The sequence below is a fragment of the Pseudopipra pipra genome, chromosome 5, assembly GCF_036250125.1.
Source record: "Pseudopipra pipra isolate bDixPip1 chromosome 5, bDixPip1.hap1, whole genome shotgun sequence".
Lineage (NCBI taxonomy): Eukaryota > Metazoa > Chordata > Aves > Passeriformes > Pipridae > Pseudopipra > Pseudopipra pipra.
The window spans coordinates 70,305,391-70,328,202 of NC_087553.1; the positions used below are offsets into that span (position 1 = coordinate 70,305,391).

At 37.8% G+C, this 22,812-nt stretch overlaps 1 protein-coding gene across 1 annotated transcript in view; it reads right to left on the bottom strand.

The window, feature by feature from the left end:
- The window catches only part of CELF2 (CUGBP Elav-like family member 2), a 558,920-nt gene that overhangs the window by 452,245 nt on the left and 83,863 nt on the right, over window positions 1–22,812 (bottom strand). Inside the window, exons 2-3 of the mRNA XM_064656529.1 lie at window positions 7,082–7,123; window positions 6,342–6,377 (exon numbers count right to left, since the gene is read on the bottom strand). The gene's annotated coding sequence lies outside the window, so the exon portion shown is untranslated. The remainder of the gene's footprint in view (window positions 1–6,341; window positions 6,378–7,081; window positions 7,124–22,812) is intronic.

The following is a 22,812-nucleotide window of genomic DNA, read 5'->3' on the forward strand; positions in this document are numbered from 1 at the left end:
GCTTCTTCATTTTTAATTGTGATAGAATAGACTGATTCCAGGTGCTGATGTAATAGGATGGTGTTAATTCTTTTATTATATGAGTACATGACACTAGGTTTCTCAAATAGTACTATATGTGAATGTATGGGCAAATCAAACTCAAAAGATCACATTTGGCTTCAGACTTAGACTTTTAATGTTGAAAGTATAGAAGTAATTCCATTAGGTGTGTTCCCATACCAGCCAGGGGAGAAATATTCAGTAGAGACAGTTCATCTTATGTGGGTGCAGTAGTTTTTAAGATACCCGTGTATCTTTCAGGTGTATACCTGAAAGCAGAATCTTCACTCACATTGAATGCTAATCAAAAGTTTGCCACAAACCAGATTGCATAATTTGCCTTAGTGTTTTCTCAGTGTACACAGACATTATTATTTTTATTCTAATAATTATTATTACTGATAATGATGATAATAATAATATTAATAATTCTCAAGCACCCTGTTCAGTTGGGGAACAGGAGATGTGTCTACCATGCAAAAATTATTTGTAGGCCGTTGTCAAACAAGCTTAGCCTTGATAAAGAGGTATGTTCAGTTTTTCTATTCAAAATACTCTCTGGACTGTCATTTTTCCATTGCAGTTGATATGCTAAGCTTAAAGGACAAAAATATTAGGTATGTCCTTGCCACTAATTTGATTTGCAGGTTTAGGTCCATCCTACACATATATCTTATTCCTACCATATGTCCATGATCCCACGTGCACAAAAACCTTTAGTAATAAAAATTATTATTAATAACAGTAGGCAGAGAAGAGGTTAGCATTAAGGGATATTTTGGTCAGAAACTGTGTTGCATTGGTGCCCAGTTGCAGCCTAAAAGAGAATAAATTTCCTATATAATAAGCTATATTAACAACAAAAACAAATATATCAAGTAAACATTCATAGATCATGGCTGAACTATGATAATGTAGAGCTGAGAAAATATGGTCTAGTCTGCTTAAAAATCTGGCCATGCTGCTGTGCACTTGCAAGTATCTCAAGCAGGAAATGATGGAAAGCTCCACTGATCTCAAATAACTCAATTGTTTTTCCTTTTCTAATCAAATATCTTCATAGTGAGGGACCAGAAATGCATCATTCAGCATGCAATGTAGTTGTGAAAGCATGAAATATGACACTTCACTCTTAATGCAATATTAAAGATTAAAAATGTTTATTACCTGTTATTCTTCTCTTAATTGTTTTGTGTAGAGAAAAATAGAAGTTGCTGCCTTAATGCATAAAAAAATCACAATGTGCATTCATAGAGGAGAGCAAAGTATTGGGGCTATGAAAATTATGTAAATGATGAATTCCAGTGAAAGAACTTTCAAACCCTTAGGGTCTTCAAACAGCATTAATTCAAGAAATTAGATACAAAATTTAACTTTTTCATGCTAATAATGATTTCATAAGGAAAAACTCGTTAGTAAAGGTGACAAATACGAAGTTCTATTGAACATTTAAATTCAGGAATCTTAGTATGCGCCCCTGGGATATATTTACACAGCCAATGACTCTGATGTTATTAAGTAATTTATTTGAGAAAGTCTCCATTCATGAGTTTACATAAGAACAATATCAGGTTTACAAAGGCTTGTGTTGTCAGTTTAGCAAATACCTAATTCACAATGACTTTTGCTTAAGATTTTCATTAGGTTGTTCACTATTGTTTGATCATTTAATGTCAGCTTCATGAGATCAAAATTTTCCCTATATGAAAAGAGGAAATTAAAAGGAGAAATAAATTAAAAAGAGCAAACTTAACTTAAATTTAAATCAACTTTGCCACAAAAGGGAGGAGAGCAGAGTCGGCACTTGAGATTATGCTTTGCTTGGGTATAAACTACCCACATTTGGCAATTTAAGGTTTTGCTGTAGTATATTTCTATGCCAGCAGTACCAAAAAAATGTATTGAAACATCTGGGATGTTGCATATGGTTCACTTGTTCAGGACCGATCTGTTATATGACAGTATCGATTTCTGGCAGCATTAGTTAGGGGTTCATCAATTAGATAGGAAACAAAACCACACTAAATCCCTTGATTTCGGTGCCTATTCATGCTGTAATCTATGGTCTCTGGCCAGTGTTTCAGGCAATGTGAAAAAATACCTAAAAATCACAATTCCTGCATCAAGGGTCAGAGTGGATATGACAGAGAGAAGAAGCCCAAAATCTGAAAATAGGGATGGTCAAAATTGTCAACAGAATATTTATCTTCTTACAGAAAATGCTGGTTCATCAATACAGAAATATTTCCCAGTAAACGAGCTGACTTTACTCAACTTTCTAATGAAATACAGGCAAATCTTGAAATTTTCATTGTCTCCTGGTTGGATCATTGACCATCATTCCTCAGAGACCTCCCTGGTCCCCAAGCTCTGTCACAAGGCTGTGCTGGAGGAGGCTTGATTCAATAAGTGTTTGAAATCACAGCTTGTTCCTGTTACAACCTGCCTCCAGCGCTTTTTCTCCTCCTCAGGATGGTCCTCGCTCACTCATCACCACGGTTCCTGCATTTTAGGTGTCTTTCCTCCTTTGCCTCTCCTACTCATTCAGGCTACAACAGCAACACATCAGCCTTTGTGATTCTGTGGGAGAGATCCAATCTGTGCTCCAAGGCTTGTCTCTATCCCTTCCAATATACTTCATTGCACATGTCCTAAGACAGCTGAATCTTAAAGGACAACTTGCCTTTGTGTTAAACATTTTGCTCTGCAGCGGCAGGGAACCCTGGCCCACACCTAACCGTAGGCCAAAAAGAAAACAATATTGAAATAAAAGCCCATATTGCAGCAATTACTAAATTGTGTCACATTTGACTGGAGTATGAGCTGCCTGGAGGGTCTAATTCAGACATGAGAAGGCAAAAGTGAATTTCCTGGCAACATCTCCCATGAGAAATTAAAATACGACTTACAAATAAAACATGCAGAATTATGCAGTGACTGTCTTGACCGTAACCTATCTTTCCACTAACCTAGATGACTATTTAATCTTTAACTTATGTTCTTTACTGAATATATATATAATGAGAGTATATAGGAAGGGGCAGGCAAGGTGAGGTTTGATCATATTTACTAACACGTGAGTCACTCAGATGTAACTGCACTTGTGTGTTCTCTGGCAGAGTGGTTCTCTGATGTTTTAAACACTTCTGAAATGCAGAAGGGCTCTAATCCATACAAAAATAAGCTCCATTAGTAGGTAGGATAGTCACAGGATAAGAGAAATCACGAAGCTTGAAAGGTAATGATATTGGAAAGGACTTTCTTGCAAGGTAGGACTTATCAAGAGGAAATTAAAGGTCCTTATTGGAAAACTAAGAAATAAGGAGATGAGAAATGATACAAAATTAGGCAAGGATTCACAAGTAAAGCCAGATATTGAAACTCTGAAGTTGTTTTATTGGATCAGTATTAAGGCGCAATCTGTCTGAGTAAAGGAGAGAAGGCAGCTAGGGATGACTTCCAGATACAGACATGAGAGACAAAGAGGGATTTGGCAGCATAATCTTGGAAAGAAAGTGAATAAGGGGAAGTGTCTGGAAGTAAGTAAAAAAAAAAAAATTTGTATATGTAGTGCTTAGAAATAGGTTACCATTCGCCAAGAAAAATTACCATCCATGTGATTAGTGCTGAAAAATAAAAATGGAAAGCAGGAAACAGAAATGGAATGGGTTAATATTTTTGTAATAAGAGCCATCCACATATTCAGAGGGATTGATTTTATTTCTCCAGGAATACCATTGAAGTTTTTATTATTAAACATTAGGTAAAACTGAAGTTTGCATCAGAAACTGAAGTAGAGGAACTGGTTTCATACAGGTTATCAGAGCAAAGGAGATCAGTTTATTCTGCATAATGATACAGCATCTGGGTACCTACAGGGATTGCAGAAAGAGGTAAAACCTCATGATTCCCTTCCCTTCTTGAAGACTAAAGGTTGATTATTTATGTACTGGTGGGATGTCTTTAAAAATCAGCATACATTTAAAATGAAGTCTTTTCGATGACTCTTTCTTAAATTTGAGTTAGATACAATGATGTGGGGGAAGATGCTTCCTCGTATTTATAAGTGATCTCATCCTTATGCTGTTCCAACTGGACTGTAAAGAGCTGCTCCTCAGACTCCAGGTGATAGAATGGATTTAAATGGAGGACATCGAGGCACAGTGTCTGACACATCCCTGTCCACAACAACTCTTCTACAGAGGTCCTGCATTGTAAGGATGAAAAAGGTGCTGGGAGGACTGAATCCTCCCTCTGAAACTGCTGAAAGGTTTTTATAGTTTTGTTTTTCCATATGACACTGAAATATTCATTGATCATAAGACAAAGAGGGAGAAGCACAATCCCTGCTAATGAAATAGAGCCACAGGAAGTGGAATATGGAGCAATTTGCAACTAAACATTGGACTGAGTCCATAGGTATCCTGGATCACAGTATCCTCAACCATTCATGATGCCTAAGTCTGCTTCTGATGTCCTGCATTAATCCCCTAGTGTCATTTGTTACCAAAATCATATGGGAAAGTTTACCACTCGAGTCCTCATGTTCCCAGAGAAAATTAAGGATTTCCCACACACACTTCATAGTTGTAGGTTGCTCCAGAAATCCATCCTGACTCCCTATAACTTTGTCCAGCTCCTTTTTAAAACACTGTGTATCATCCTCTTGCTTCAGCAACCTCCTAGTTGAAGGTAGTTGATGAAGAAATAGTATTATAACTGAATCTTTCACAGCAGTAAATGTCACTGTTTGATACAAAAGGCAATCTTAGAATATACAGTTAGAGAATTATGTCAAACTCTGATTTCTTAATAGTTGCACACAGTGTTTCTCTACTGTTCGACAGCAGTCTTGAAAGTTGCCTAGGAAGTATTATAGCTAAGGAAAGATAAAGAAAATGCATTTCTAGTTCCTAAAGGTGAGAAAAGCAAGTCTTATGTAAAATTTCTCTACCTTCAGATAAAACAAAACCCATCAGAAACACAAACAAGAATACACAACTGTATGTTACCTTTCCTAAATAAATTGCCAATTGCTTAACTGCTGATTAAAAAGCGGAACAGACGCAGTCAGGATCATATATTCATAACTTGAAAATTTTTTTTTATTATACTGTACACACTTTTTAAAGTCCTAGAACTGACATTGTTTACTCTTGACCTCTGGAGTCTGATGAATTTGACCTTGAAAGATTGTTTCCATTAGAGGGGGCAAGTCATTATATGGTTCAGGGATATTTTTAATGCTAAGTTGATTCTTTGTTTAGAACTATGGACATATATGCTCATTTCCAGGACATAAAAGGGTAAGACTAAAAAGGATATTTTTTTCTCAGAAATCTCCCATTCCAGATTTTTACCCACAAAAATCTTCCTTGTTTGTGCTTCAAAAAAAGAAACAGAACTTCTCTATATACAGCAAACAGATAATATAGGAAAAAAATATCACTCAGACCACCTGATTCTGATACAATTTTTCAAACAGCCCAATAAAAAGTGCTACTTTAGTGTAAGACCCAAAACCGAATCAAGCCCAGCAAGTAATGACCCCTCAGTCTGTAATTCAGTCACTTGGAAACCCAAAGTGTAAGAAATCATGTTTATCCATTGGACAAAGTTACCAAACATTTTCCAGCAAAATTAACCCAGAATATTTTCGGGCCACTTTCCCTCATTGGATAAGTCAGTTTGATTGATTGATTGATTGATTGATCTGTCTTTATTTACACACACACACACACACACACACACACACAATATGTTTATATATACACTCTCCTACTCGGGGTGCTGGGGTTTCCATGTAAAGTACATCAGCAAGTGTTTAGAGAAACATGCTGCTCGGTGGTTAGAGCACATCATTTAAGGAAATTAGCTATGATTTATAGCAGCAAATAAATAAGACAAAGCTTGTTTAACACACCTCAGCATTAAGTATCTGCTGCATTAATTGTCTCCAAAGTCTGTTCCATTTGTTATCTAACAAGGTATGCTCCATTATTATTTTTATTCAGTTCATTGCTTGATTCTATCTGTCCTTTCAAAATTAGCTTGTCTAATGAGAAACCACTTTGGCTGGTAGTTCATTTCACATAAAAAGGTGGAATTCTTGTTTACTGAGAAAGTGATTGGATTATAATTTTGAAAAGAAAGAAATATGAATTGTAATAAATTATTTCTTAAAAAATACACAGGAGCATGAAAACTAGCAAACCCAAGACAAATTAAAAGCTCTAATGAATGAAAAGGCTATAAATAGAATATGAAACTGGAAAGAATAATTTATCATTGTAACTTACGTACTCGTTGTTATTCTGTTGAAAAGAGCTGAATACCTAAGGAAAGAAGAAAAGATTTATGTATTTACCAAATGATGGTCAAGTAAATATTTATATTACCTCTCACTTTTCTTCTAGCTTGTCAGCCCTTATAAACCTAATTTCTTATAGAAAGAATAAATATAATTTAACCACAGTTGTGAGACCACAATTCTATTTGTTATTGATTAAATTCTGTTGATGAAGTTTTCATGATCATAGGTAGACTATACTAAAGTTGTATGCATCTGTGTATATTTAAATGAAGGGGAGAGAATGCAGAAATTATATTCAAAACTGGGCAGTATACTGGGGATGTTTCTACAGTTGATCTATCCCATATATTCTACTGCTTCTCAACATTTCAATTTCAATTCACACCAAACTTTATGGCTTTTTTCTTTTTTGTTTTACCACTTAAAAAGATTTTATTGCTAATCCTGTTTTTTTTTAGATTCTTTTTTAGCTAAAATCAGTAGATCGAGCATTAAACATATGATAAATTAATGAAACTAAATATGAAAATTGTCTAAAAGAAAATAAAACACATAGAAAAGAATGTGCAAAATTATTGTAAATAAGATTACAGAAGTCAGAAACAAGATCTGATAACTAAATTATAATCTTCTATTATAGATTTATTATATTACTATATTATAGAGAGTAGAAAATAGAGCAACTGTTATGAAATTCTGAAATGCTAGGGAAAACCTGACACTTACCTGTTCAGTTGATTAACACCTTGAGTTTTTCTATTTGTAGACCTAACAAGGAAAAATACAAAATTAAATTTAATACACTAAATTATGTGAGTGAAATTGTTATACATTGAAATACATTGATTTAGCCTGATTTTATTTATCCGAAAATCATCCAGGTTTTCCTTGTTGTTGAATTACATTTATGATACCAATTCAGGCTTTGATCTTAAATTACACGTTTGGGGCCTGAAGTAAAAACAATTTGGGATTAAAAGGATCCAGTTCTTATCTACATACCAAACAGATTGTTTATAGTTCAGCTTGTTCAGTGAGGATACTCAAATTTAACGCAGGGAGATTGATAAAGGTAAGCACTGAACACTGTGTTGCCTTAGAAAAAAGATGAAAGCAAAATTCACCTGACTCAGTAAAGATAGGAGTTAAATGCCAGATTATCCACATAAGTGTGTCAGTAGGAGGAATTTAATGCATGACAGATGCTAGAACGGGCATGAAGATGGTCAGGACAAAAATCATTAGGAGTTCCATAAAGCACATTGCTAAAGCATATGTAGAGTGTCACATTAAATTCTCTCCCACTTAAAAAGGTCTATTTGCATGCTCAAAGTCGTGCTTATACCTGAGAAAGATGAAAACATCACCCAATTTCTTAATACTCACTCAAGGTGTCTGCTCTACATTTAGAAAGCAGAAGTTTATCACGCTACCGATACCATGAAATTCAAAGGTGTTATAAAATGATTGGACTGAGTTTTATTTCTTTTGATCCCTGCTTTGTATGTAGCTGTGGAGGATGATTGCTATAACCCAGGTCCTAGGCAGGCCTGGCCCATCCAAGCTGCATGGAAAGGAAATTACTGAAGTACTGAGAGGTAGGTACTGTTAGTATCCCTATGGTGAGTGAGTTGGTGTTTCATCGCAGAAAATGATGTTATAGAATCATGGAGTCACAGGCTGGTTTGGGTTGGAAGATATCATTAAAGTTCATCTAGTCCAACTTCTCTGCAATAAGCAGGGACATCTTCAAGTAGATCAGGTTGCTCAGAGCCCCATCCAGCCTGGCCTTCAGTGTTTCCAGGGATGGGGCATTATCCCACTTGAGAGATGAAGTTTTGATTAAACCTGAGCCAATGGCTACTTAGTAGGATTGAATAGCATTTGGATATGAGCGACACAGAAAATCACTTTGTCCAGTCAACAAAAAATATTTAAAGCAGAGTATTTCCTTTTGTTAATCTAAATACAAAGTAGTGTTGCACCTGTTCTCCAGCTTCAGATCATATGACAAAGAAGTTTGACAGTGTTGTAGAGTTTCTCACGTTGCCCCAGTCATATGCTTTGTGTTTCTGATTCAGGACACTTGGGAAAGCATAATCCTACTTGAATAGTCCATAAAAATCTTCAGCTACGCATTGGTGATAGGAAAACCCCAAAATGCAGACAAGGTAAACCAAGACAAGTGCAACAAATGTTTGAAATTTTGCTGTTTATGTTAGTGAGATCCAACCTGAGCATGCTAAAAGCAACAGTGGAATTACCCAGGATTTTATTACTGAACAGGTAATATTAATCTTAAAATTATTGTCATATGTTTCTTAGATTGGTGGTTTTGTTTATTTTTGTGTCTGGATAGGCATTGTTGTGGCTTGAAAGACTCACAAAAAAAAAATCAAATATGTCCTTTTTAAAGTTGTCAAGCAGCTTATTCCCTTCAATTTTAGTAGTTTGATTATGACCGTGTAACAATTTAACCCTGTCAAGGCAACTCTTTATCAGCATTTCATCTTCTATCCCTGCTGCTCAAGTTCCATTCAGGTTTGGTACAGAGATCACTCAAGTACAATCACCTGCCCATCACAGTAGGTATTTAAACAAAATATATGCTAGGAATGAAGGCAATTCCTACTCAATCCACATAAGAAACAAGTGAGATGGGAAACTACTTCTGGTGTAGTGCCTATGAGTTTTTTCCTCCTTCATTAATTAAGCAAGCCATGAATCAAAAGTCCTTTTTCCTCCCCCAATGGCTCTTCACTTGATGTGTATCCTTTTCTTATCTTTCCTATTTGCCTCCTCCCTGTCTGCTGTGCCTTATAACCTCATGTGAAGTCCATCCCCTTCATTGCCTGCCCACACAGAACCAGGCTCTCAAATGGGCTCTTCAATACCAATGTAATGAAGATTAAACTGAGCTAATACCCCCCAAACAACTGTGAACTGATTACTTTGGTGCAGTCCAGGTTTTTGACCAGCTCACATCAGAAACTGGGTGAGAGCATAATTTATATCTTTAAAAAATTTAAATTAGATAATTTTTTTTTAAACCTAGATAATATGAGGCTCTGAGGATTCCTTGAACAGCAGCTCTACTACAAATTGACCTGTCTGCCTGCTACATTCAAAAAATTGATTTCCTTTTCCTGAATGGAGACTTTTCTTTGAAAAGAAAGAATTCAATTTGTGACACATGCTGTGAGCGTTCTGCATGTGATTCTGAGGTTTTAGAATTTTTTAGATCAATAACAAAATCATTCTAACTTGGCTTAACTTTGTAGAGCATATATACCTGTAATTCTCAATGAATATGAGATAAGGGAGTGTTACAGGTCCACTGAGTCATCTGCCTTCTAGTTTGTCTGTTTTGGGCTTCCCAGTCTGTCTGATCAGAAAATTCCTGGGTTTGAATCAACCTCCATAGTTCAGATGGATAGGGTCAGACTTTTGCTCAGAACTGCCAGAGGCCACCAGTCTATGAAGAAAAAGCACCATGTTATTATAAAATAGATACACTTCAATAACAAATCAGGAGATTTAAACCTATAAAGCTTGGGGCTATAACCTGTGTCCCTATAGCCTCCACCTCACCAATGAGTTCTGTAATATTCCTATTGCCACATCTCCTTCCTCAACAGTCTATTCTTGCTCCGGGTAAGCTTTAAGAGATTCTTCAGCAGCACTAAAAGCTACATGCAGTTCAGGGACATAACTGGGTAGCTAGTCTGGGCTGCAGGTATTCCAATATAACCCTTTTGTTCTGGCACCTTTTTCATTGGTGCCTGAAATACCTTTCCTTTTGTATAAGAGTTCCTTCACTTGAGAAGCTGGCAGCCCATGACTTGGACAGGTGCACTCTTCACTGGGTTAAGAACTGGCCCAGAGATTGGTGGTGAATGAAATTAAATCTAATTGTTGGTCAGTCACTAGTGGGGTTCCCCAGGGCTCAGTGTTGGGGCCAGTCCTGTTTAACATCTTTATTGATGAACTGAATGTGGGGATTGATGCACCCTCAGTAATATTGTGGATGAAAGTTGGGCAAAAGTGTTGATCTGTTGGAGGGTAGGAAAGTTCTTCAGAAGGATCTGGACAGGCTGGATTGATGGGCTGAGGCCAACTGGATGAGATTGAGTAAGGTGAAGTGTTGGATTCTGAACTGGGGTCACAACAATCCCAAGAATCACTACAGGCTGGGGCTAGAATGAAAAGCTGCCTGGTAGAAAAGGAACTGGGAGTGCTCATTGCAGCAGCTGAACATGAGCCAGCAGTGTGTCCAGATGGCCAAGAAGGTCATGGTATTCTGGCTTGTACCAGCAATAGTGTGGCCAGAAGGATTAGGGAAGTGATTGTCCCTCTGTACCTGGCACTGGTGAGGCTGTAGCTCAAGTGCTGGGTTCAATTTTGGGCCCCTCATGACAAGACACACGTTGAGGTGCCAGAGTGTGTCCAGAGAAGGACAATGGAAGTAGGGAAGGGTCTGGAGCACAAGTCCTCAGGGGGAGTTGGGGGTGTTTAACCTGGAGAAAAGGTGGCTCAGGGGTGACCTGATTTCTCTGTGTAACTCTCTGAAAGGAGGTGGTAACAAAGTGGGGATTGGTCTTTTCTCCCAACTAACAAGGGAAAGGACAAGAGGAAATGCATCAAGCTGCACCAGAGGAGGTTCAGGTTGGACATCAGGAAGAATTTCTTCACTGAAAGGATGGTCGAGCATTGGACAGACAGCCCAGGGAAGCAGTGGAATCATCATCCCTGGAAGTATTCAAAAAATGACTGATCATGGCACTTGGTGCTAGGGTTTAGTAGACATGTTTGGTTAAGGGTTGGACTTGATCTTGGAGGTCTTTTCCAACCTTAATGATTCTATGATTCTAAGATGCATTGTAACATCAGCATAGCGACCATTACTCCAGCTGAGATATTCTGGTTACTTTTGGCTATCAGAGTTCACTGTTTGCAAATTTTTGGTTCAATTCAGTCACTAAACTACATCATTCACAGAACTGCAGAGAAAAAGTTAGGGTGGAAAGGACCTCTGGAAGTCCTCCAGTCCAGTGCTCACATGTTGCTCACTGTACATGAATGATCTCTGATAAACTTGTGCTGAATTTGATGCTAAAGTGCATTTGTCACCTCTTGCAAATGCAAATTAAAACATGTTGAAGTACCCTGATGGTGATTTAAGACTATTTGCCTTGCTTTACAAGACTGGAGCATGCAGAAGGTTAGATAACATGGGTCAGTTGGCAAGAATTGTGTCAGCTGTGTGCAGTTGCCCAGGCACAGGCAGTCATATGAGTGTGTCTACAGCCAGCACCCAGGGAGTTTGAGTTCGCAGGCTACACACAAGCAATTTCATAGTGCTAATAATTCATAGCTGTTAAAGGTTAAATGTTGAAAATTGTTGTGATACTGTCCTTTATACTTTATTTAACTAATTGAATTTGTTTAATTAACAATTTAAACACCTGGAGAGATCTATTGTACTGTTTGGCATTGTGCTTAAACTAGGAGCAGCCTATACATCCTCCAGTGCATTTTAAGTGGGATTTTTTGGGACACAATTGCTGTTAAAAATTGTATAGGCTTTTTTTTTTCTTTGAGACCTCCATTTTCTAGACTAACCCTTCAGTAAATTTTTATCCTTACACAGAACTGACAATTAATGAAATCCAGAAAAGTAAGATTAAAGTATTTCTATTATTGATTTAAAACTGTGCTTCTCTGTGCATAACGTAAATTGTCACCCAGATACAAAAATGAGAGACAGAAATGTGCAAGCCTATTTCACATTCGAAGCATACACACCAGAGTCACAAAACCAGATTGTTTTGCCCATAACTGGAAGGCTGAAGAGAAAAATCTCATTAAGATCGGTATGTGGAAGGAGGTTTACAAGCCATGCATATCCATGAACAGGTTAGTTTAAATGCCTGGGAAATAGATGGCTTTTCAAATATGTGGCTGACAGTCATGGGTTCAGAAATACAAACTAAGATGAACTCAGAAGTTGATACTCAGAAAGAGATCTGTCTGGGAAATGGTGTTATGGAGAAACGAATCTCCACCCTAGGAAGACTGCTTCTTAAAACCAGTTCTGATCTTCCCATGATTCGGCAACAAGCGTTTATCCCTGGCATTCCGGTGGATTTGGGTCTAATGCATGTGTTCTCACATGGCAACTCTGAAAATCTGATTTGCATGAAGTAATGCTTGCCCAAGGTATTTAAAAGATTTGTCAACAGGAGGAATATTACTGCTGAAGGAATATTCAAAAGGCTTAGGCTTTCATGCAGTGTATTCCGTAAAATCAGACTTACATGCTCATAAAAGTAAAGCACATCTTTCCAGTGGTTATTTGCAATACCAGCTAGTTGGTACCATTTTCTAATTTTGTTTGGTTATAATGGTCTGCTACATATACATTTTTTTTGGCCCTCTTGCTTCCTAAACCTTCTCAATGTCATGTAACTGTGCACATGCAGAGGAGAGGAGGGAAATAATAGAAATTACCCTTGATGTAAAGGCAAAAAACCCAGGACCAGTTTCTTATGGTTTTGGTTTTATATTTTGGACTGGTATCTCATGGGTGGTTATCGGATAATAACCATCTGAAAGATGAAGAATTCCCTTATTAAATGAATCTCTGAGAAGTTAATTGTTGGCTGTATTCTATAAGACCACATTAGCCTTTTCTGCATACTGAAAACAGCATACATGTATGAATTCATTTATGTTTATTAATTCAAAGTTAGAGCACTAATACAAAAGTCAACACAGGCTATTGCTATGAAGATATTAAGCAACCAAAATATTCTAGTTTTAAACTGAATCAATTGCTAATGCACAGCACACAGAAGAACAAAAGAGGCAAAATCATTGCAAATTAGGCCTATTTTTCATTAATTTTGTCACATATGAACTCAGGTAGGTTTGAACCTTGCAGTTATTGTAGTGCATTCAAAAAATAATAATGCAAAAATTTCCATTACTTCAATAGAGTCCCTTTTGTATTAGTAAGCCAACTCTCCAGTGGCCAAAATAATATGTGTAAATGCCCATGAATTTTAACCCAAAATGTGGTAGCCTGGTATGATTAAAAGCTTTAGATTCTCAGAGAGCAACATGATTAAAAGAGGACTGTAGTCTAGAGTGGCACCTCACTGATTTCATTTGCCAGTATTGTTATTTTCCAAGGTAATATTTGATTTACAAGAAAAATGCTTTTAAGTCCCACAGTAAGTCCTACAATGTATCCACAAGTATAAAATCATCAAATTGCCTTCATTTGTCAAATGCTAAAGCCCTACCTGAGACTATTCAGTGGCAAAGTAGGAATCTAATGATGTCAGCGGGAAGGAGGGAGGTTAGATTTATAGAGGTTTTAGAGGCTGTACCTCTGGTCTCTCCTCTTTTGTCCCTCTCCTGACTCCCTTTAATTCAGCACTTTGACCACAGTAATGCAGTTAAGCTTCAGTTTATGACACAGATGTCTCATAAGTCCAGTCACCATGATTTTATTGAAAGCTCTCTAACGTTAGTAATTTGAATTGATTTTAAATTCCAAATTATTAGTGAAGACGATGAAATAGTGAACTTTAATGTTAACACCCAACTTTCCTCTTATGCTACGCTTTCCCTCCCAGACTGTCATGGTTTTTCCCTTACTTACACTATAGTTGCCTCTATTTTGTTTTTTTTTTCTGCATATCTAAGGTTCAAACACAGAGAATGAAGGCACATTTTAGACAGAAGTAATAAAGAATGCAACCTAGATTTGAAATAAATTAGAAGTGAATGTGAAAAACATTATGAGTAGGTGATTATCCAAAATTTTTACTTGTCTTATATAAATCCAAACTATCAAGTATTATCATTGAAAAAATTTTAGGTGGTCATACACAGATTGTGATCATCAGCTATTCTAATGCACGTCAGACTTCCTTTAAGTCAGTGTTGTCCAACAGCTGTGGACTGCTGGGTGCAAAGATGTGATTGTCCCACATAAGCCAAGTGTTGTTTTTGACAGTGAACTTCATTTTGTAAGGAACCTAGCTCAAGTACAATGAAGTTTTAGTCTACCATTTGTTTCAAGAATCTGGATCAGATCCTTAAATCAAAGCCAAATGTGAATAAAAGCAGTAAATTCTTTGGCAATAAATCCTCAGTAATCTGCATTACTCAAAGATGGGACCTGCTGTAACATCTTCATAACGCTCTTTTTCCTTCCTTCTCCTCAAGTGCAACATATTGCAGTAATCAATTAACATGATGGAATATTCCTGTGCTGAGACCTTCTTGTAACTCCCATATGGTCAGAATTTAATCTTAATAGCTTTGATTTTTTTTTTTTTTTTAAGAAGCTGAACTCCTCCTGTGCATTAGTGATCATGGAAAAATAAGCTTTCAGAGTGGTTTAGTAGTTTTCAACCTGTTGGTATTGAGGCTGAATATTTTGGGGAGGTCTGGTGCTCGGAGAGGATTGAGCATCATTTACCTGCATGTAAAACACCAAACTGGATGAGCAGAAATGGAGGTGCCCAGTTCCATCACTTGTACTTGAAAACACGGGCCTTATTGTACCTCTTTAGAGCAAACATATAAGCAAAGCTGTTGATTTCTTCACCTTGTTTCAATAATTTTTCCCCGCCCATCTCATGACACCCTTTATTTGCCTCTGTAACTCAAAAGACTGATTCCACTGTAACAAAGTAGGAAATTCTGGCTTAAACCTGAGTAGTATGAAATGGACCTTGGTTCATACAAAGGACAGTAGCTGATCTTGTGTCTCTTTCTGATTTTAAGGTTCTCTAGAGGGGTTTAGAAGTGGCGCAAAAAGTCACAACTGGAAGCTTGTTTAAGTCTATTCATACTGGTTATAAAGTTGAAGAAACCAAGAAATTCCCAGAGGTCCAGAACTCTGCAACCAGTAACACCAAAGCTCCCTGTCCAAACTCCAAGAAAACTCTCCATTGCCATTACTTCCTCTGGAAGAGTTGTAGGAACTGAAATTTATGTACTTAGTACACAATAGTCTTGTAATAAAGTTTATTACAAACAAAGTCAAAGCCTCCTTTTTTTTTTTTTTTTTTTAAAGCATAATGTCAAATTGGCCTTCCACATTCTTTATTTTTTTCCTATATTGGACAGGAAAATATAATACAATCCATACTGTTCTTTCTAAAAAGACATGGGGAGGTGGAGAAATTACTTGGTCCATGTATATTCCAGCAGAGGGTGGCAGTGCAGTACCACACTCCCACAGTAAAGGAAAAATTGTTCAGTACTATTTATGCCTTTTGTCTTCAAGGGAAGAATACATCCTGCAGATGAATATGTTTTGGGCTTGAGATGGGAATTGGACTGGGAAAATAATCCCCAAATCACTTCAGTGACCTTGCTCAATCCACTCAATCTCCATCTCTCTTTCATCTGAAATATTTTTCTTCCATAATTACCATCAGCTGATGACTACAAACCATTATAATGCTCCAGAGGATAATCGTCTATGAGAATGAATACTAGGATATCTGAAAATGGGAATCTCTCCTGATTAACTAATAATACCAGAACCATTAACTTCGTCACTAACAGCAGAACAGTCACCAACCGTGTGAGGCAGGAAAAACTCTAGAAGATGAAAGGAGACACGCTGTGGCAGGATGCATTTTCATGGCACTATGAACATGCTAAAAGTCTCCTTCCTTTCCTCAGTCCAGTTTTGCTACTTTGATAGCAGAATATTCTTCAAAATTTGAATTACCTTGTTGTTCCTTCAGCAGAATGTGCATTTCTCTGATACCTTCTTAGACTTCCCTTTTTCTTAGTCTTGTTTTTATTTTCTTCCTTCCTTTTTTTTTTTTTTTTTTAAAGTAGAAAGCAGCTGAGAAATTTCACTTAGGCCAGCAAAAGAGGCAGGCTTCATTTTTTCCCCCTTTGGAAATTTTTTGTAATCTTCTGGTTGATGGAAAAAGTAGCAACTCACACAGCCTACTTCAAATTACTCCAGTAAAAATAGTTTAACACATTGTCAAACTCCAGACCTTTGTGATTCGAGGCTATATGATTTTGGATGTGAAGAAATATTCCAGTATAAGAAGAAAGCAATGCATAATAGGAAGGAATACTCCCTCATTATGCAAATAATGAAAAATTATTTGTATACAGAACATGATTTCTTTAATGCGCTTTTATTTCCCCTCAGGAATTCGAACCAAAGGATTATGCAGGTCAAGAAGAACTTGAAGAACAAAAACCATTCATGATCAAGCTCTCAATATAGACTTACATTAGTAAAAACATTTGAATAACATTTTTATAATAGTAGTCTAAGTAGCTTATGTTAACTTCTCTAGCAACCAAAGCCAAGCATAATTTTCAGGCATTCTTTCAGATGACATTCATTATTTAAATATGTAAAATATGGAAGCAGCGTTCTGGAACTTCTTTCTATTAGGAGGAAAGAAGCTTGAAATGATGCCAGGAACTTTAGGTGAAGAATGACATGCTGCTTCTCAAAAATAAGAGACTTTTTTTCAAAGAATTAAGGGAATTAAATATTTCCAGTCAAAACTTGTCAATAATAATTCCTCACCTTAACCTACTTTAGTAGATTTCAGTGTTTATGACATTTAACAGTAACCTTCTCCCTGTAAGCAGCTTCCTCTATAACTCCTTGTAACATCCCCAGCTATTCCTCCAGGATGTGACACGCTTTTCAGCAGGTTTTTTAACTAGTAATTAACCAGCATAAAGAGATGAAATATGGAGAAAAAATTATGCAGTGTGATCAGAAGCTCCCAAGCCTGGTTATCATTTAGATTATTTTATATATCAGTTTAGAGGAAATACATTTCCCACAGCTAGGAAAACACCTGCCCTTAAAAGTCACTTCAGATTTTTGGCTGGTTTTGTAGGGACTATGGGATAAAATATCATCAATCACTGAGCTTGCTGCTAGCAAAGAGAGCTGATTTCCCCCAAGGGAGTAGAAAGGTGCCACAGAGAGATGAGCCATACTCTGGGCACCTTCATCTCTCAGATGTGCATGAGGCTGCAGAAGCCCTAGTAATGGATTCACTGGGAGGAATCTCTTTTTGGCATCCTTCAAGCATCTGACAGAACAGGGCCTAAACCTCAGAAGATGTTTGGCAAGCGTATCAGTCAAGGTAGAAACATATTTGCTCTTCATAGTAATTTCACCCCACAGCACTAATAGATTTTATTAGGCCAGTGCAACTTCCACAATAAATCACCAGATGAATGTCGTGGAGGATGATCTGCAGATGGTCCAGCTGCTTCCCATCAGGAGGTGTCTCCTGGGAAGACAGATGGCACAGGCTGCCTCTACAAGTGTAGTCCATGTCCACTGACAGATCAGCCCATCTTGGACACTCTCCTCTCCCTGTTTTGGGAGAGCGGACCTGAAAGTGGCACCTACATGAGAGGTTTTGCAGGACATAGGTGGAACAGAGGTGATAATATTTACAAGATGAAGTCAGTAGTAGCAGGATGATATTTTTATATCTTTATGTGGTGTTAGAAAGCTATAGGGGTCTTTGAGGGAGGGGGGAACAGAGTGTGCAGTGTTGGTGTGCTGGAGTCCTGAATGGCCAATCTACACTATTGAGTCCTTCCTGGTTAATAGAAAACATTGTAGCAAAATTTTATTAAATATTAAACTGGATTACAAGAGAAAAAGGAGTTGTTTAGAAGATTCATTTTAAAGAAATGAAAATAACGGGGAAAGATTGAGAATTTCTTGAGAAGAACCAGCTTCTCTCGGAGCAGAATAGATTTAAAATCTGCTTCACTGATATAACTCTGAAAACCCATGATTGAAAACTCTAGCCTTGAGAAGTTACAATACATCTTAAGAAAAAGGTGAGACAACATGTAATGTTTCAATTATAGGCTTCTCAAGAGTACACAGGTGGTGTAATAAGTAAGGTCATGGTCTTTCCATCAGCAGTATCTCCCCTACTTCTGCAGTTGCTATGAATGGGAAACAATAATATTTGTGATTGTTAAAAGACCAAAGTTCAGAGCAGTTTGATCTAATGTTCTGAAAGGTAAGTAGATAAAGATTTGTTAGGTAGTATAACTATAGTATTTATACTGGCTGGTCTGTCTCTGTGTGATGGTTGTCCAGACCATGAGGATGATCAGTACAGACAATAGTGGATAACAATGATATTGAAAATATCCTCCTCCCCACCTCCTCATCCAATTACGTTATTACTTCAAACAAGTGGTTTTAAGCCCAGAAATTACCTTTTTGTTTTTTTCCCCTCTCATTCTTGACTGGCTTGTGAAAGATCAACAAATTGAACAGGTTCCCAGTGTGGCCACCCACCAAACCTGCTAGGTTATGCCCTGAACTGTGAGCTTGTGGAGCTGATTCTATTCCCAGCTTTGTCATCATCTTTGCTTGTTAGGCTGTTCCCCACATCTTCCACATCTGTATTCCATTTCCCCAGCTTTTTTTCCCAGCTTTGCTTTCTCTATTTAGATTAAGCTCCTACAGGCTTGCACTAGCTCTTATCTTTTGCTGCTGTTGTGGCTTTGGCCTGAGCCAAAACTAGTGTTCAGAGCCCTGACAGGAGATTTCCACTAGGAAGAAAAAATGATTGTAAGTTCAGGTGCTTCCTTGATTTCTTCAGCTCATATGCAGCCATTACTAATGGCATGCTGAGCTAAACAATGTAGTAACCAATGTGATATGTATTAGTGATGAGACAGAGTTTTTTCTGGCACAAAACATATTCAAGAGTGGACTTTGCTCCAGTAGAACAGGAATGTGACTTTCAAGGACCCTGCAATAAAAGAATCACCTAGAGAAAACATCTGCTTGACCCTAGAAAGGCAGGAATAAACTGAGAAAGGAAGGGCTAGGGAATTTTGATTTTCCATTCCTATCTCATACTTCTTTATTGCCTAAGCGCTGAGGAAATTCCAAAACGAAAATCACCGATAGTGGGGGCATAACAAAACTGGCATTGGAGGAGCACAGGTTCACTTCAGGCACAAGCAACTCAACAAGGAGCTTTGCACTGGTGGTTCAATCAATGAGTCTGCAGCTACTTTACCCAAGGGCTGTACATTCCAAGCAGGAGACACTCATAGTGTCCATGACTATCCATCCACCATGGGGATCTATTTTTCTCTGAGCTCTTCTGCATCTCTTAACTCTAATACTAAACTGGCAAATCCTTTGAAGTGCAGCCTGTTCCTCTGCTTTCTTGATGTCACTTCTGTAGGGAGCTTCTGGAACGTGACTGCTCCACTTCTTCAGTGGACATGACAGATGGATAAAGAGGTCCCAGAAGGTTTGTAATAGAACATGCAACATCTTCAAGGAAAAGCCACAATGGCATTTCAATTTTTTTCTTTTTCAAAATGGTAAATACAAGAAAAATAGGATTTTCAAACTCCCTATACCTAGTCTGTTCCTAGCAAACGTAGTTGGCCCATTATATTGAGTGGATTTTTAGTGTATTCAGAGACAACATTTATCACTCAGGTTACTCACTGAAAACACACACCTGATATGGATTATTACTAAAGGAGCCTTAGCTTTTCCATTTCCTGGTCTTGTGCCTTAAAATTCCCAACTTTAATGTTGTATTAATGCAATTATTTTTTGTATTTTAATATTTTATCTCAACTTAAAATGCAGTTAAGTAAGTCACTGGGATTTATACAGTAAGCTAATAATATTGACAGATACATTCAGTGTCCTTTTACCTCTAGGGCTCCTCTGTAATGAGTCAACAAGTGAGAGGGTACTTTCACCACCTATTTAAAGCTACCAGAGGATTCTGAGAGTTAACTGCTGTTATATCACCATTCAGAACAAAGAAAAAATATTATTTTGTAATAATTGATCTTCTATATCACTGAATCCAGAACATTCTTAACTAGGTAGAAAACTAGATATGGTTAATGTAGTTGTGTGGCACTATCAGATTTTGCAGCTACTCTTCCCCTGCCTTGCCTGCTGCAGAAGGGGAACAAGTTTTTTCATTCAATGAAAAATGCCTATCAAAACCCAGAGAAAGCCAATAGAGATGCTGTTGTCCAACTTCATCTACCTGTCATTAAGAGTTTTGAAAAGAGACAAAAATGTTGAATTCCCTTTGACATATTCTAAATCATTACTGATTTGTTGACACTCACATGGTTACTGTGGTGGCAATAGAGGAAGATTTTCAAAGTGGTTGTCAGACAAGAGGAAGATGTATTTGTGAGTGGAAAAGACAAAAGGGAAAATAGATTTACAGAATATACAGAAAGTTCCTTTCATTTATTTTTCTCCTTCTCGTGTTTTTTTTTTTTAACTAAAAAAATGCCACATGTATTAAAGACCTGCACGAGCCAAATGCAAGCAATCTGCTTATAAAATTCCACTTTTTGTATTTCTGTTCCAGAGACACCTTCCTCATCACAGGAGTGTTAATTTCATCTGGTTGACAGCTATGGACTTAACCTACGTATTTAAGCAGTGAAAACAGAGGTAGGAACATTCATACAATGAATTCTATTTTCTATTTGAATCTAAAATCTAAGTGCTGTCCCTTTAAAGGAGACCTTGCTATCTTGATAAAGAAAACTAATGAGGTGGCCTTTCTAGGGCTAGTCACATAATAGCCATGGTGACAAGGACCTCTATCACGGAATAAAGCAGAAGATAAATGAGATTTTTCTAATATCTATTCCACCTATTGTTCACAAGTGTCATGCGATGCAGCTTCTATTTATCATGAGATAGTAGATACTGGGCACTATTTTGTAAAGGATGCCTAAATTGCAACATTGTGTTATTAATAGCCCTTAAATACTCTTTACTCCTTCCTGTTCTTTTTGCAACTGTGCAAAAACAAGTGGATTTTTTTTCTGGTTTTTTATTTATTTATTTATTTATTGGGCCTAAAAGAACTTTACTTATATTTATACTGGATGTCCACACAGCTTTTAACAACAAAAAGAAACTACATGCTTCAATCAGCTAGCCTGAAAACTAGTCCCACGTATCCCAAGAAGAAGGATGTTTCACCTAGATCTCCTTTTGTCAGCTCTTCAGCTTCCTTTTACAGAATCACAGTATGGGACCACAGTGGGTCATCTGTTCCCACCTCCCTGCTCAAGCAGGGTCATCCCAAAGCATGTTGCACAGAATTGTGTCCAGACAGTTCATGAGTATCTCCACTGAGGGAGACTCCACACCCCCTCTGAGCAATCTATTCCAGTGCTTGGTCAGTAAAGAAGTTCTTCCTCATGTTCAGTTGGAACTTCCTGTGCATCAGTTTCTGCCCGTTGCCTCTTGTCCTATTGCCCAGCACCTGGGCAGAGCCTGGACCCATCCTCTGACACCCTCCAGTCCCATCTTTGTTTCCCTCCACTGGACCCACCCCAGGAGCTCCATGTCTCTCCTGTACTGAGGAGCCCAGAACCAGACACAGCTCTCCAGATGTGGCCTTGTTAATGCTGAGTAGAGGGGCAGGATCATCTTTCTCAACCTGCTGGCAATGCTTTTCCTAGTACATCCTGGGATATCATTTGCCTTCTTGGCCCCCAGGGCACACTTCTGGCTCATGGACAACTTGTTGCCCACCAGGACCCTCAGGTCCTTCTCCACAGGGCTACTTTCCAGCAGGTCAGCCCCCAGTCTGTACTGGTGCCTGGGGTTATTCTTCACCAGCTGCAAGGGAAGGTGTTTGTTTTACACAACATTGTTAATCTCAAACTCTGGCATGGCTTTCACTTTTCCCCCTGTTCCAGCCACACCACACAAGGCAGATCAACCTCCTTCAGGGGCATTTTGGAGTGTGGGGAGTGTGGCTGATCTCTCTGCAAGTGTTCCCATTGGGTTCCCTTTTTCAGTTAGGAAATACTTGGTCTTCCCAGATGTACCTGGATGCAATTTATAATTTAAAAAAAAACTTAGAAAAAGGATTACATGCTATGATGACCTGCTAAACAGGAGACTGAATTCAATTGCTCTGGATGTGCCCTTCAGATTTCATGTTCCCATGGTATTATTTTCCTATGGTGTTTAGAACTTGCAGGTATTTATTTCCTCCCTACTCCTCTATGATATGGTAATGTACTGTTCCCAGGGGAGGTTTAAATTAAATTTGATTCCCCCCTCAAAAAAAATAAAACCCCAAAAAATTCGTTTCACTGAAACAGGATCAAAGAATGGCCGAGGTTGGAAAGGGCCTCTGGAGCTCCCTGTTGGAAGCAGGGTCACCTACAGCTGATTGGTTTTTAAGAGCCATGTTGAGTTGGGTTTTAAATATCTCCAAGGATAGAGACACTAAAATCTCTCTGGGCATCACGTTCTAGTACTCGGTCACCCTCACAGGAAAAAGCTGTTTTACTTATGTTTAAACAGAATTGCCTCTTGGCCTATCACTGAGCACCACTGAGAAGAATCTGTCCCCCTTTTCTTTGCTTCC